This window comes from Hippopotamus amphibius, chromosome 15 (genome assembly GCF_030028045.1).
Source record: "Hippopotamus amphibius kiboko isolate mHipAmp2 chromosome 15, mHipAmp2.hap2, whole genome shotgun sequence".
Taxonomy (NCBI): domain Eukaryota; kingdom Metazoa; phylum Chordata; class Mammalia; order Artiodactyla; family Hippopotamidae; genus Hippopotamus; species Hippopotamus amphibius.
In genome coordinates this window covers 27,044,591-27,057,823 of record NC_080200.1, presented here as the reverse complement: position 1 = coordinate 27,057,823, position 13,233 = coordinate 27,044,591, and the positions used below count along the sequence as shown (strand labels likewise).

Sequence of the window (13,233 nt, the reverse complement as noted above, 5' to 3'; positions counted from 1 at the left end):
TCTGGCTAAAAGAAACTAGAAAGAGGAAAAAACAGGAAAGTAACAGTGGTACTGTATAAAACAATAATGGATGAAAGCTGATGTACTAGGATAAATGAAATAAATTATGCTCATTTAAATAAGGTGGTGTGACCAGGAGAATGGAGAGAAGGGATCAGAAGAGGAGTATGAATTGGGAAATGCAGTCTAATATCCAAAGCCTATGACAAGCTCATAAATTATCTCCATGACATCATTCCCATTTCTGTAATTATTTCTAATCTTGAATGTCTTCTCTACTTTTCCTACATGTCAAACTTCTCTGTAGCCTTCAGATTCAGTTCCAGTGTCAGCCTCTCTGTGCACCATTTCCTGACTCTGAGCTCAAACAATCTATTTCCCTTATTATACCATTAAACTATAGTATGTTATAATATGTACCTAAGAGAAAAAATTATGAGTATATCTAGAGACAATGAGAAAGCCTTTAAAAAAATTAAGCACCATTGATAATAAAAACATTCAAGAAAACAGGAATTGAGGGATACTTCCTCAACAAGATACATACGTATACTTTAGTCCTAACGCCAGTATATTATTTAATGAAGAAACTCTAGAGACATTTCCACTATGATCAAGAACAAGGCAAGGATGCCCATTACTTTCACTTCCATTCAACACTATACTAGATGTACAAATCAATACAAGTACACAAACAAAATCAATTAGAGGCATAAGGATGAGTAAAGAGTAAATAAAACTACCTCTATTTGCTGATGATATAATACTATATCTAAAATTAAACTTCAGAGAATCAATAAAACTTGATCAGTGACATAGCAGGATATAAAATTAATACATTAAAATCAATAATCTTCATTTATACAAAGATTTAGGGAAATGAATTCACAGGAAATATGAAAAACCGATATGAGGAAAAATTTTAAACTAAGTCTAGAATGACATTAAAGTACACCTGAACAAATGGAAAATTCCTATTCTTGAATAAAAAAATATTTAAAGGACTTCCTAGGTGGCGCAGTGGTAAAGAATCTGCCTGCCAATGCAGGGGACACGGGTTCGAGCCCTGCCCTGGGAAGATTCCACATGCCATGGAGCAACTAAGCCCGTGCGCCTAAAAAAAAAAAAAAAAAAAAAAAAAAAAAAAAAAAAAAAATATTTAAATTTTATAAAATATAGAGATATTAACATATATATAAAAATATTTTAAATCCTGCATGATTTCTCAACCTCAACTGACATTTTGTGCTGGATAATTCTTTGTTGTTTGGGGCTGCCCTGTGCATTAGCACCTACTCTTTCTACCACTCCTACCCTCCCTCAAGTTGTGACAATCAAAAATGTTTCAAGAGGGGCTTCCCTGGTGGAACAGTGGTTAAGAATCCACCTGCCAATGCAGGGGACATGGGCTCAAGCCTTAGTCCGGGAAGATCCCACATGCTGCAAAGCAATTAAGCTCGTGTGCCACAACTACTGAGCCTGCACTCGAGCCTGTGAGCCACAAATACTGAAGCCTGTGTGCCTAGAGCCCATGCTCCACAACAAGAGAAGCCACCACACTGAGAAGTCTGCACACTGCAATGAAGAGTAGCTCTCACTCTTCTCAACTACAGAAAGTCCGCGCACAGCAATGAAGACCCAATGCAGCCAGTAAGTAATAAACAAATAAATAAATAAATGTTTCAAGATATTGAAACATTGAAATGACAAAATCACCCCTGGTAGAGAACCAGTGGTATGGATGAAATAAAAATGACAGTAAGTTAATAACTGTTGAAACTGGGTGATGTGGATACACAGGAATTGATTACACTATTATCTCTACTTTTATATATGTTTAAACCTTTCCATAATAAAACTAAAAACTAAATTTTCTTCTGCTTTCTGTAATTTCTTGCAACAGGAGTGAGTAGGTTAATCTTTTTCCTCTTTATATTATGTCTAATCAAGGAGAAATTAGAAAATACTTATAGATGAATGAAAATGAACACACAACTTTATCAAAACTTATGGGGTGCAGTGAAAACAGTGCTAGGAGGAAAATTTAAATATGTAATTAACAACATAACTTAATAACTTAAGGAACTAGAAAAAGAACAAACTAAACCCAAAGCTAGAGGAAGGAAGAAATAATAAAGACAAGAGCCTAGATACATAAAATAGAAAATAGAAAAACAATGGAGAGGGCTTCCCTGGCAGCACAGTGGTTAAGAATCCACCTGCCAATGCAGGGGACATGGGTTCGAGTCCTGGTCTGGGAAGATCCCACATGCCATGGAGCAACTAAGCCCGTGTGCCACAGCGACTCAGCCTGTGCTCTAGAGCCCATGAGCCACAAGTACTGAGCCCATGCACCAAAACTACTGAAGCCCGTGCACCGAGAGCTGTTGCTCCACAACAAGAGAAGCCACCAAAATGAGGAGCCTGTCCACCACAACGAAGAGTAGCCCCTGCTCACAACTAGAGAAAGCCCGCACACAGCAACGAAGACCCAATGCAGCCAAAAATAAATAAAATAATAAATATATCTAAAAAAAAAAAATTGGAGAAAAATCAACAAATTCAAAATCAGTTATTTGAAAAGATCTATAAAATTGACAAACCTTCAGTGAGACTAACTAAAAAAAAAGGGAGAAGACACATTACTAAAATCAGAAATGCAAGTTGGCAACACTACCACAGATTCAAAAGAAATAAAAAGGATTATAAGGAAAAACTATGGATAACTGTACGACAAAAACTGGATAGCCTAGATGATATGGACAAATTCCCAGAAACACAAAACTTACCCAAACCGAATTATGAAGAAGTAGAAAATCTGAACAGACATATAACTAGTAAAGCAATTGAATCAGTAATCAAAGCTGCCCAACAGTAAAAAAGGTCTGTACTAGATGGTTTTACTGTCTATCAAATATTAAAGAACTCACACCAGTACTTCTGAAACTCTTCCAATAAACTAAAGAGGAGGCAATACTTCCTAACTTATTCTATGAGGCCAGCATCGTCCTGATAATAAAGCCAGACAAAATCCCTATAAGAAAAGAAAACTAAAGACCAATATTCTCTATGAATATTGATTTAAAAATCCTCAATAAAGTACTAGCAAAGAGAATTCAGCATATTTTTTTAAAGCTCTTTATTGGAATATAATTGCTTTACACTGTTGTGCCAGTTTTTGAGAATGCAGCATATTAAAATGATTATATACCATGAGCAAATGAGATTTTTCCCTGGAATGCAAGAATGGTTCAACATATGAAAACCAACTCAAGCAACACATCACATTAACAGAATGATGACAGAAAATCACATGATCATCTCAAGCGATGCAGAAAAAAGCATATGACAAAATGCAAAATCTAAAACCTTTTCATGATAAAAACCAAAACCAAAAAACACTCAATAAATTGGGACTAGAGGGAAATTACCCCAACACAATAAACACCACCCTTAAAGAACCCATAGTTAACATCATACTCAAGGATAAAAGACTGTAATCTTTTCCTCTGAAATCAGGAACAAGATAAGGATGCCCACTTTTACCACTTAAACCCAACACAGTATTGGAATTTCTAGCCAGAGAAATCGGGCAAGAAAAGTAAATACAAGGTATCTAAACTATAAAGGAAGAAGTAAAACAATCTCAGTTACAGATGGCATAATCTTTTTTATTTAATTGAAGTATAATTGATTTACAATGTTGTGTTAATTTCTGCTGTACAGGTAAGTGACTCAGTTATACATATATATACAGTTTTTCATATTCTTTTCCATTTTTTATGGTTTATCACAGGATACTGAATATATAGCTCCCTGTGCTATATATAGTAGGACTTTGTTGTTTATCCATTCTACATACAATAGTTTGCAACAGATGATCTTATATGTAGAAAATCTAAAGTTTCCACAAAAAAAAAAACTGTTAGAATACACAAATTCAGCAAAGTAGCAGGATAAAAAATCAACACAAAATCAGTTGTGTTTTTATACTCTAACAATGAACAAGCCAAAACAGAAATAGAGAAAAGGATTTCATTTATGATAGCATCAAAAAGAATAAAATACTTAGGAATTAACTCAAAAGAGGTAAAAGACTTGTACACTGAAAACTACAAACACTGCAGAAAGTAAAGATGACACAGATAAATGGAAAAACATCAGGTATTTGTAGACTATAAGATTTAATATTGATAAGATGGCTATACTACCTAAAGTGATCTAGAGATTAAATGCAAGCCCTATCAAAATTCCAATGCCGTCTTTTTTGTTTTTTGTTTTTTTTTCAGAAATAGAAAAACCCATCCTAAAATTTATATGGAATCTCAAGGGACCCTGAAAAGTCAAAATAATATTGAAAAAGATGAAGAAAGCTGGAGTACTCATACTTTCCGATTTCAAAACTTACACAAAGTTAGAGTAATTGAAGCACTGTGGTACTAGCATAAAGATGGACATATAGACCAATAGAATAGAATAGGAAGTCTAGAAATAAACCTTGACATACATGGGTAAATGATTTTTGACAAGGTGCCAAGACCAATCAATGGGAAAAAGACAGTCTTTTCAACAAACAGTGCTGGGAAAACTGGATATCCACATGCAAAAAAAATGATGCTGGGGGCTTCCCTGGTGGCGCAGTGGTTAAAAATCCCCCTGCCAATGCAGGGGACATGGGTTCGATTCCTGGGGCGGGAAGATCCCACATGCCATGGAGCAACTAAGCCCATGCGCCACAACTACTAAGCCTGCACTCTACAGCCCGCGAGCCACAGCTACTGAGCCCAGGTGCCACAACTACTGAAGCCCGCGTGCCTATAGCCCACGCTCTGAAACAAGAGAAGCCACCGCAATGTGAAACCCACATACTGCAATGAAGAGTAGCCCTCGCTCGCCACAACTAGAGAAAGCCTGTGCACAGAAACAACAACCCAATGCTGCCATCAATCAATCAATCTTAAAAAAAAAAAAAAAAAAAAAAAAAGCTGGACCCTTCACCTAAATTAACTCAAAATGAATACATGCCTTAAATGTAAGATCTAAAACTATAAAATTCTTAGAAGAAAACATAGGTGCAAAAGCTTCATGACTTAGGATTTAGCAATGATTTCTGGGATAGGATACCAAAAGCACAGGAAACAAAAGGAAAAAATAGACAAATAATTAGACTTCATTAAAATTAAAAGCTTTGGGGGGAATTTCCTCGCAGTCCAGTGGTTAGACTTGGCACTCTCACTGCTGGAGCCTGGGTTTGATCCCTGGTCAGAGGTCTAAGATCCCACAAGCCAGGCAGCGTGGCCAAAAAAAAAAAAAGAAAAGTTTTGAATACTATCAGCAGAATAAAAAGGCAACCTACAGAATAGGAAAAAATATTTTCTAATTATATATCTGATAAAGGGTTAATATCCAGAATATATAAAGAATTCCTATAACTCAACAATAAGAAAACAAACAATCCAATTCAAAAATGAGCAAAGGACTTCACATTTCTCTACAGAAGATACATCAATGGCCAATAAGCACATGAAAAGATGCTCAACATGTCAGGAAATAAATATCCAAACCACAATATTCCACTTCGCATCTGTTAATATGGCTAACATATGTGTGTGTGTATATTTTATATATGTGTGTGTGTGTATACAGAAAATAACAAATGGTGGCAAGGATGTGGAGAAACTGGAACCCTTGTGCATTGCTGTTGGGAATGCAAAATAATATAGCCACAGTGGACAACAGTAGGGCAGTTCTTCAAAAAGTTAAGCAGAGAATTACTATGTGATTCAGTAATTCCATTCCTACGGATATACCCCAAAGAACTGAAAGCAAAGACTCAAATAGATATTTGTATACCCATGCTCATAATAGCATTATTCACAATAGTCAAAAGGTGGAAACAAGCCAAATGTCCACTGACAGATGAATGGATAAACAAAAAGTAGTATATGCATATAATGGAATATTATTCAGTTTTACAGAGAAATGAAATTCTGATAGATGTTACAACATGGATGAACCTTGAAGACATCATGCAGTGTGAAATAAGCTAGACACAAAATGACAAGTGTTATGATTCCAATTCTAAGGATTCTAGAACAGTCAAATGCAGAGGCAGAAAGCAGAATAGTGATTACCAGAGGTTGGGGAGAGAAGCAAATGGAGAATTATTATTTAATGGATACAGAGTTTCAGTAAGGGATTACGAAAAACTTCTGCAGCTGGATAGTGGTAATGGTTACACTGTGAATGTACTTAATGCCACCAAAGTGTATACTTATAAATGGTTAAAATGGTAAATTTTACATTATTTTATTTTACCACAATAAAAAATTAATTAGGGGACACCAAAATGTTTTGTCAAGAATTTGGATAAATTGGAACCTAACATACATAGCTGGTGGGAATATAAAATAGTACTATCCAACTGTTCTGGGAAACAGTTTGGTAGTTCCTCAAAAAGTTTAACATAGCCTAAACATATGACTCAGCAATTTCATCTTAAGATGAAATACACCCAAGAGAAATGAAACATATGTCAACATAAAAAAAAAACTTTTACACAAATGCTCACAGCAGCATTATTCATAATAGTCAAAAGTGGAAACTCAAATGTCCATCAACAGATGAATGGATAAATAAAAGGTGATATATCCATACAGTGGAATATTAGTCATCCATAGAAAGGAATGAGGTAGTTTACAACATGAATGAATCTTGAAAATATGCTAAGTAAAAGAAGCCATATGGAAAGAGCTGTATATTGTAGGATTCCACTTACATGAAACGTCCAGAATAGTCAAATTCATAGAGACAGAAAATAGATTACTAGTTTCCAGGGGTTAGGAGGATGGAGGAATGTGGAGCGATTGCTAATTGGTACAGGATCTCTTTCTGGGGTGATGAAAATGTTCTAAAATTAGTGGTGATGGTTGAAGATCCTTGTGAACATACTTAAAACCACTAAACTGTACACGTTAAAAGCATGAATTTTATAGTATGTGAATTATACCTCAACACAGTTGCTTAAGAAAGAGAGAGAGAGGGACTTCCTTGGTGGTGCAGTGGATAAGACTCTGCGCTCCCAACAAAGGGGGCCTGCATTCAATCCCTGTCAGGGAACTAGATTGCACATGCATGCTGCAACTAATTCACATGCCACAACTAAGGAGCCTGCCTTCCGCAACTAAGACCCGGCGCAACCAGATAAATAAATAAATAAATATTTTAAGGAAAAAGGCACACCTCAACTAACTTTGAACTTTAAAAAGAGAGTGCAAGAGACAGAGGGAAAGCAACAATTTCCAGCATCACAGCCCTGTATGATCCTGCCCCTCTCTTTCCTAGGTAAAAGGTTCTGTGATGAGCAATGGTAGACTGAAGAAAAATGCTAGAGACAAATGAAGGATTCTAGCAAAGAGCCTGAAGAAGAGCTGAAGTGACTACCAGAAAGATTAATCCCACTTTAAATTGAAAAATATGAAAAAACAAACAAACAAACAAAAAACCAAGAAGATCAGAACAGGAGCACAGGAAACATAAAATAGAGCTTAATTTAAATTCCCAGTTCACAATACTAGAAAAACTAAGTAAATGGAAAGGAAGCCATAGAAGAAAAAAGTAAGGACAAAAGCAGGAATTAATAGTGATATCTATTAATACCACTATTAGTATCTATTACTCAAATAAATATGAAAACCTATATGAAACAGATAATTCCCTAGAGAAATGCAGGTTACCAAAACTGACCCCATTACAATTAGAAAGCAATCCTATAAAAAAGCACTGGAGAATTCTACCAAATCTTGAAGGACCAGATAATCCCAAGGCTCTATAAATTATTCCAGTGCATTGAAATGAAAGGAAAAGTTCCTAGTTCCTTTTATGAAGGAAACATAATATTGAAACAAACCAGATAATGATAATATAAAGAAAGAAAACTATATAACAGTATCAGTTACAAATATTAATACAAACATTCTAAGAAAATTATTTTTAGCAAACAGATTCCAACACTGCATTATTTCAGGAATGCAAGCAAAATTGGTTTAATAGTAAATCCATTAATATCATATAGTTTCCTCTTCTACCCTGTGGGTTATGACCAGAAATCATCTCCTACTCACTATAAATCCTCAATACGGCACCCAATTACAAACACAATTTTTGTTTTACTAATCTTCCTTAAATATAGTTTTTTCATCTTTTTTGAACAATGTCAAATACTCTAAGTTAATATACACACATCTTTTAAACTCTCATATTAGAAGTTGCATTACAGAACAGCTGGGTTGTGGGGAGGTTTCAGGACCAATCCAAGCAGGGAAACAGGTAGGCATTATTGAGTCAGTCTATGGAAGTATCAAAATATAAGATGAAGCCAAAAATTGTGTGCTAGGAAAAGCCAGTTTGTGCCTCAAGCAAGAGGCAATAATGAACTGCATGCAATACTGAAAAGAAGTCAAGGATCAGTAATAAGGACAGCCAAGGACAGAAGGAGGTAAAAGAGGGCTAATATGATAATAGTAAAAAACTGAATTCAATTAAAACTTTATTAAGGCCATAATTCAATGATTTTGGTTAGAATGGTATTTATATGGTTCACTGAACTACAAAAGAAAGCACAGTTTTACTTTACAAAAAGTTACATTGAAAGAAGTATGTTTTGAAGTAATGTTGGAACTAAAATGGAAAATAAAATGTCCTGTAAATAAATCTCTGGCTCTGTTTTCTAAAGTAGCTCTAAACAATATCACCCTACTGGTACATGTATGTTATAATCTTCAAGATTTTGATATCTAACACTAAAACGAGTGAGGACTCCTTAGAAACATGGCTATTTCCTTTATGGCCTATGGGAGGTACAAAGCATGTGTGAGATTTCTTTGTATGGGCTCTGGAAGGTGGTACACGGTGAGTGTGGGACATACTGATATTAGTAGAAAGCAAGGATGCTAACAAAATTAATAAAGTTGATACACATTAAAGGCAATAGCATGTTTGTCTATTGTGGTATGGGGTGAGATAGGGAATAGAGAAGAGAATGAAGTAGATAGAAACACATGAATGAAAAAATGGGGCTTGCAGACATCAGTGGAGAAAATGTGCTATAAAACAGAGTATGGTTAACTCAATCCTCTGCCCCTGAGGTTTAAAAATATATAATATATATACAAACATATACATGTACGTGTGTGTGTGTAGGGCTGTGTCAAGGGACATAGGAACCTGCATTAAAAGAGTTCCTGATGGCTAAGTCAACAATTTGTACCCAAAATAATTAACTACATCATTAAAAGTCATGAGTTCATAATGATAATAGAAAGAAAAAAAAATGTAATTCTTAATTTAAAAGAAAGGAACTATAACTAGATTGATATTTATGAGAAAATTATTATTCAGTTTTATGTATGTTATCAAGATTGACAGACGACTAACCACACATAAAGACTTGTATAGTTACCATTAATAAAAAGTTCGAAGGAAAAAAAAACAGCTTCAAAAATCTTAAAGGCATAGTGTCAAGGACACTCACTTTATGTGCCAAGTTATAAAGGTGTAGACTATTACAAAGCATTAAAAAAGCATATCAAGACATTCCATTCAGATAAAAGACCCTATCAATCAGCCTGGATGAAAAAGGTCATGATCTGCAGGCTAGGATGACAATCTTGTAAGCCTAGCTACAAGGGGCCATTATCAGTTCTACTCATCCCAACTACACCACAAAGTGCCAACACCTTAGTCCTAAATTCATGCTGCCCCCTGAAGCAAAGAGCCTTGAACCATGGCCCTCCTTATGACCAGCTCAGGGTTTTCTTTCTTTTATTTGGCTTTAGCAAGGCCTACAAATCTATCTTCTGAAGTGCAGATCAAACACTGGTCTATCTTACTCCAACTGAGCCTGGACCTGAGCTACCTCATGAACAAGTCAGAAGTTTATAGAGACCAAAATGCTCTTGCTTCTCTCTCCTTTGCCAAGGGCAGAAGGTCTAACAAATGACAAACAGTCGTCATCTGTGTACAGTCACCACCCTGACTAGTTTCTGTCATTAGGTCTAGATTCTCCCTCCTTGGCTCTTAAGACTCTGAAGATTCTACCTTCAATCTTCTTCTTTCCCTAGGTGATTTTATCCACTACAACACCTGCTACATAAATGACTGTCCCAACTTCTCTCAAAATACTTTAAGTGGTATTTCTAACTGCCTACTAGCATTTCCATTTTAGTATTTTTCTTACACTTCAAATTCAGTCTGTCCAAATCTGAACCTGACACATGCTTTTTCAAACATTTTTACTATTCTCCCTAGTTCAGAATGACATCATAACCTTAGCTGCTCTACCATAAATTCTTAATCTCATCTCAAAACTTTCTCTACCCTGCATACCAAGACTGGTTAGTCACCAAATGCTTGTAATTAAATTCCATCACTGAAATGTCTCAAACAGCCGTTGATAAAATATGCCTAGGCTGAGTGTTTCATAACTCTACAATAACTGCTACTGACTCTATGTTCCTTTGATCCCAGTTTCCTACCCATCCAGTATTATTTTCCACTGATTTTATTCTTAGAGAACTCATCTTGTGTATTAGTTTCCTATGGCTACTGTAACAGAGTATCAAACTTGGTGGCTTAAAACAACCCATTTTTTTTATTCCCTTACTGTCTAGAGGCCAAAAGTCTGAGATCAGTTTCATTGGGTTGAAACTGAGGCATTAGTAGGGCTCAAGTGAAGAATCCACTCCCTTTCTTTTTCCAACTTCTCAGAGCTGCATTCTTTGGCTCATGGCCTCTTCCTCCACCTTGAAGGCCAATAGCATAGCATCTTCATATTTCTCTTTGCTTGTCATTACACTACCTCTGCTTTCTGTGTCAAATTTCCTTCTGCCTCTCTCATAAAAAGTCAACTTTGATTATATTTGGGCCTCCCTGGATAATCCAGGATAATTTCACCATTTCAAAAACCTTAATTCAATCATATTAAGGTACCTTAAGGTGATATTAAGGTAACATCACAGGTTCCCAGATAGCTTTAGGAGCCATTATTCAGTCTATCACATTGTGTTACTTAAAAACCCTGATTACTCTTTATTTTATTTATTCAACAAATATCTACTGTGTTGCTACAATGTGCCAGGCTCTATCCTAGGCCCTGGTGCTCTATAAGACACTAGGGATCCAGTAATGAAAAGAAATAATTCATTTCCTCCAGAAGCCTAGTTTAACATTAGAAACAAATGCTTCAACCTGCAATTACAACACAATGTGATCATTTCTACAATAAAAACAAAACATAGAAACAGAAGCAAATGTGAGCTTTAAATGCTATCCAAACTATCCCTGGATAGTGGAGGATACAGGGAGGAAAGAGGTACAGGCTGTGATTACAGTTTTCTAGGATTGTTGGGGATTAGCAGTTTGTTAGTGAAAATTTGAAAATTGAATCTTCCCTTTTGTCAAAAGGGAAAGATATGTGCCCGCCGCCCCACCCTTTATCTTTGAGAAAATTTGTATTTGCAAATCCTTCCTTTATGCCTTTGATACGTATGTAAACATGTAAAGCCTCGGTGAGCATTACAAACCAGGAATGTTCTCCTAGAGAGCCTGGGAGCCATCTCTTGGAAATGTAAGCATCGAGAGAGTGATCCTATCCCCTTGTCACTGTGGAAGTTTAGCCTGGTGCCTAGCTCCAAACTGTCATCATACGATACTAGTTTCCTTTTCACTAGCACAAAGAGTCCAAACTGCCAGGTGAATGTAGGATAAATATGAAAAAATGTATAGCTAGTGGTGTGGTCAGTCCCCTTAAATGAGGACAAATTATAATTAACCTTGAGAACATGTATATAATTGCTCAGCTACATTAAAAGAGGGTGGGGTTTCTTTCTGTTTTTGTAATCTCATCAGCAGGTTACCTATGATGCATGTGGCAATCTGGTTTAATACTTATTCAATAGTAACAAGGTTTTCTGTCTTTTGGAGAAGTTTTCCTGGGTTGCAGTGTTGCAATGCAAATAGAAGTGAGAGTTCTTTTTTCTCTTGAGAGCAAGGAAAACAAAGAGAACAGCCAACAGGCTAGAGGAGAAACATAACCTGGTCTGAAAGAGTTAATCACTCCTGTTTTACTTTAACTATCACTCATCTGTAGTAACCATATTTGTACTTCACAAAGCTAACCTCACTCCCTAATACTACGTAAATTACGTTGGGCACCTCTCACCCTTAACTCTGTGTGAGTTACATCCTGCCTCTCATTCTCTAACCTAATTACATCCCAGCACTTGCATTCTACAGGCCCCTTGTAACAAATCACCCTTGTAGTTTTTCTGCATTTCAGAAAAAAAGTCTCCAGCTGATAAACCAGAGGCAAATGGACCCAATTAACAGACTGTCGGACCCCAATCACTGGACAGCCTGACGACAGCCATGACTTTTGTGAAACAATGTGAAGGAAAAAGAAGGCAAGACCTTCACCATCTTGATCCTTATTTACCCTAGACTGCGAGCACCACATATAAAATCTTCCCCAACTCCCGAAGAGGAAGGGGGCACAGTTGTTGAGGCCCGAGTCTGCTGTGTCTTCCTTTCTGTCAGGCAGAAAAATAAAGCCATCCCTCTCTCCCTCCAAAATCTCTGTCTCCGTATTTTTGTTCAGCCTCAGTACACAGAGTAGCCGTTCTCGCAGCAAAAGCAGGAGATTTAAAAAAACTTTCCTCAATACTATGTGAAGGGATAAGGGTCAGGGGTTGAAGGCAGAATCAATATTTTTTCACCCCAAAAGCTTTTTGGCCTTATTTCCTAAAGTATTCCCCCTGATTTATCCAATAATCAGTCAGATTAAAAGTCATACCTCAATAAAAATGTGACCTTAACTGGCACTCTCACAGGGCTTTCTTGAGAACCAGAGGATGGAGAGAACTAAGACTGGTATGCTGGGAATTATACGTAACAGTATAATTACACATGCAGGTGGTGCTGCACATCTGTGAACATTCTTTGTCTTAATAAAAAAAGGAATGCTGGTCTAGACAATTTGTTTTTGGTAACTCCAATTTTTAGAACTTTTAACATAGAAAAATTTCAATATATACAAAAGTAGAGAGAATTGTACAATGCTTCAACAACCATCAACACTTCATATATAAGCTTCACTCCTCCTCCATCAGACTGGCTAAAGCAAATCCCAAACATCATTTCATCTAAAAATATTTCCAAATGCATTTCTCAAAGATA

At 36.2% G+C, this 13,233-nt stretch overlaps 1 protein-coding gene across 7 annotated transcripts in view; it reads right to left on the bottom strand.

The window, feature by feature from the left end:
- The window catches only part of LOC130836653 (zinc finger protein 354B), a 41,504-nt gene that overhangs the window by 11,169 nt on the left and 17,102 nt on the right, over window positions 1-13,233 (bottom strand). The window lies entirely within an intron of this gene.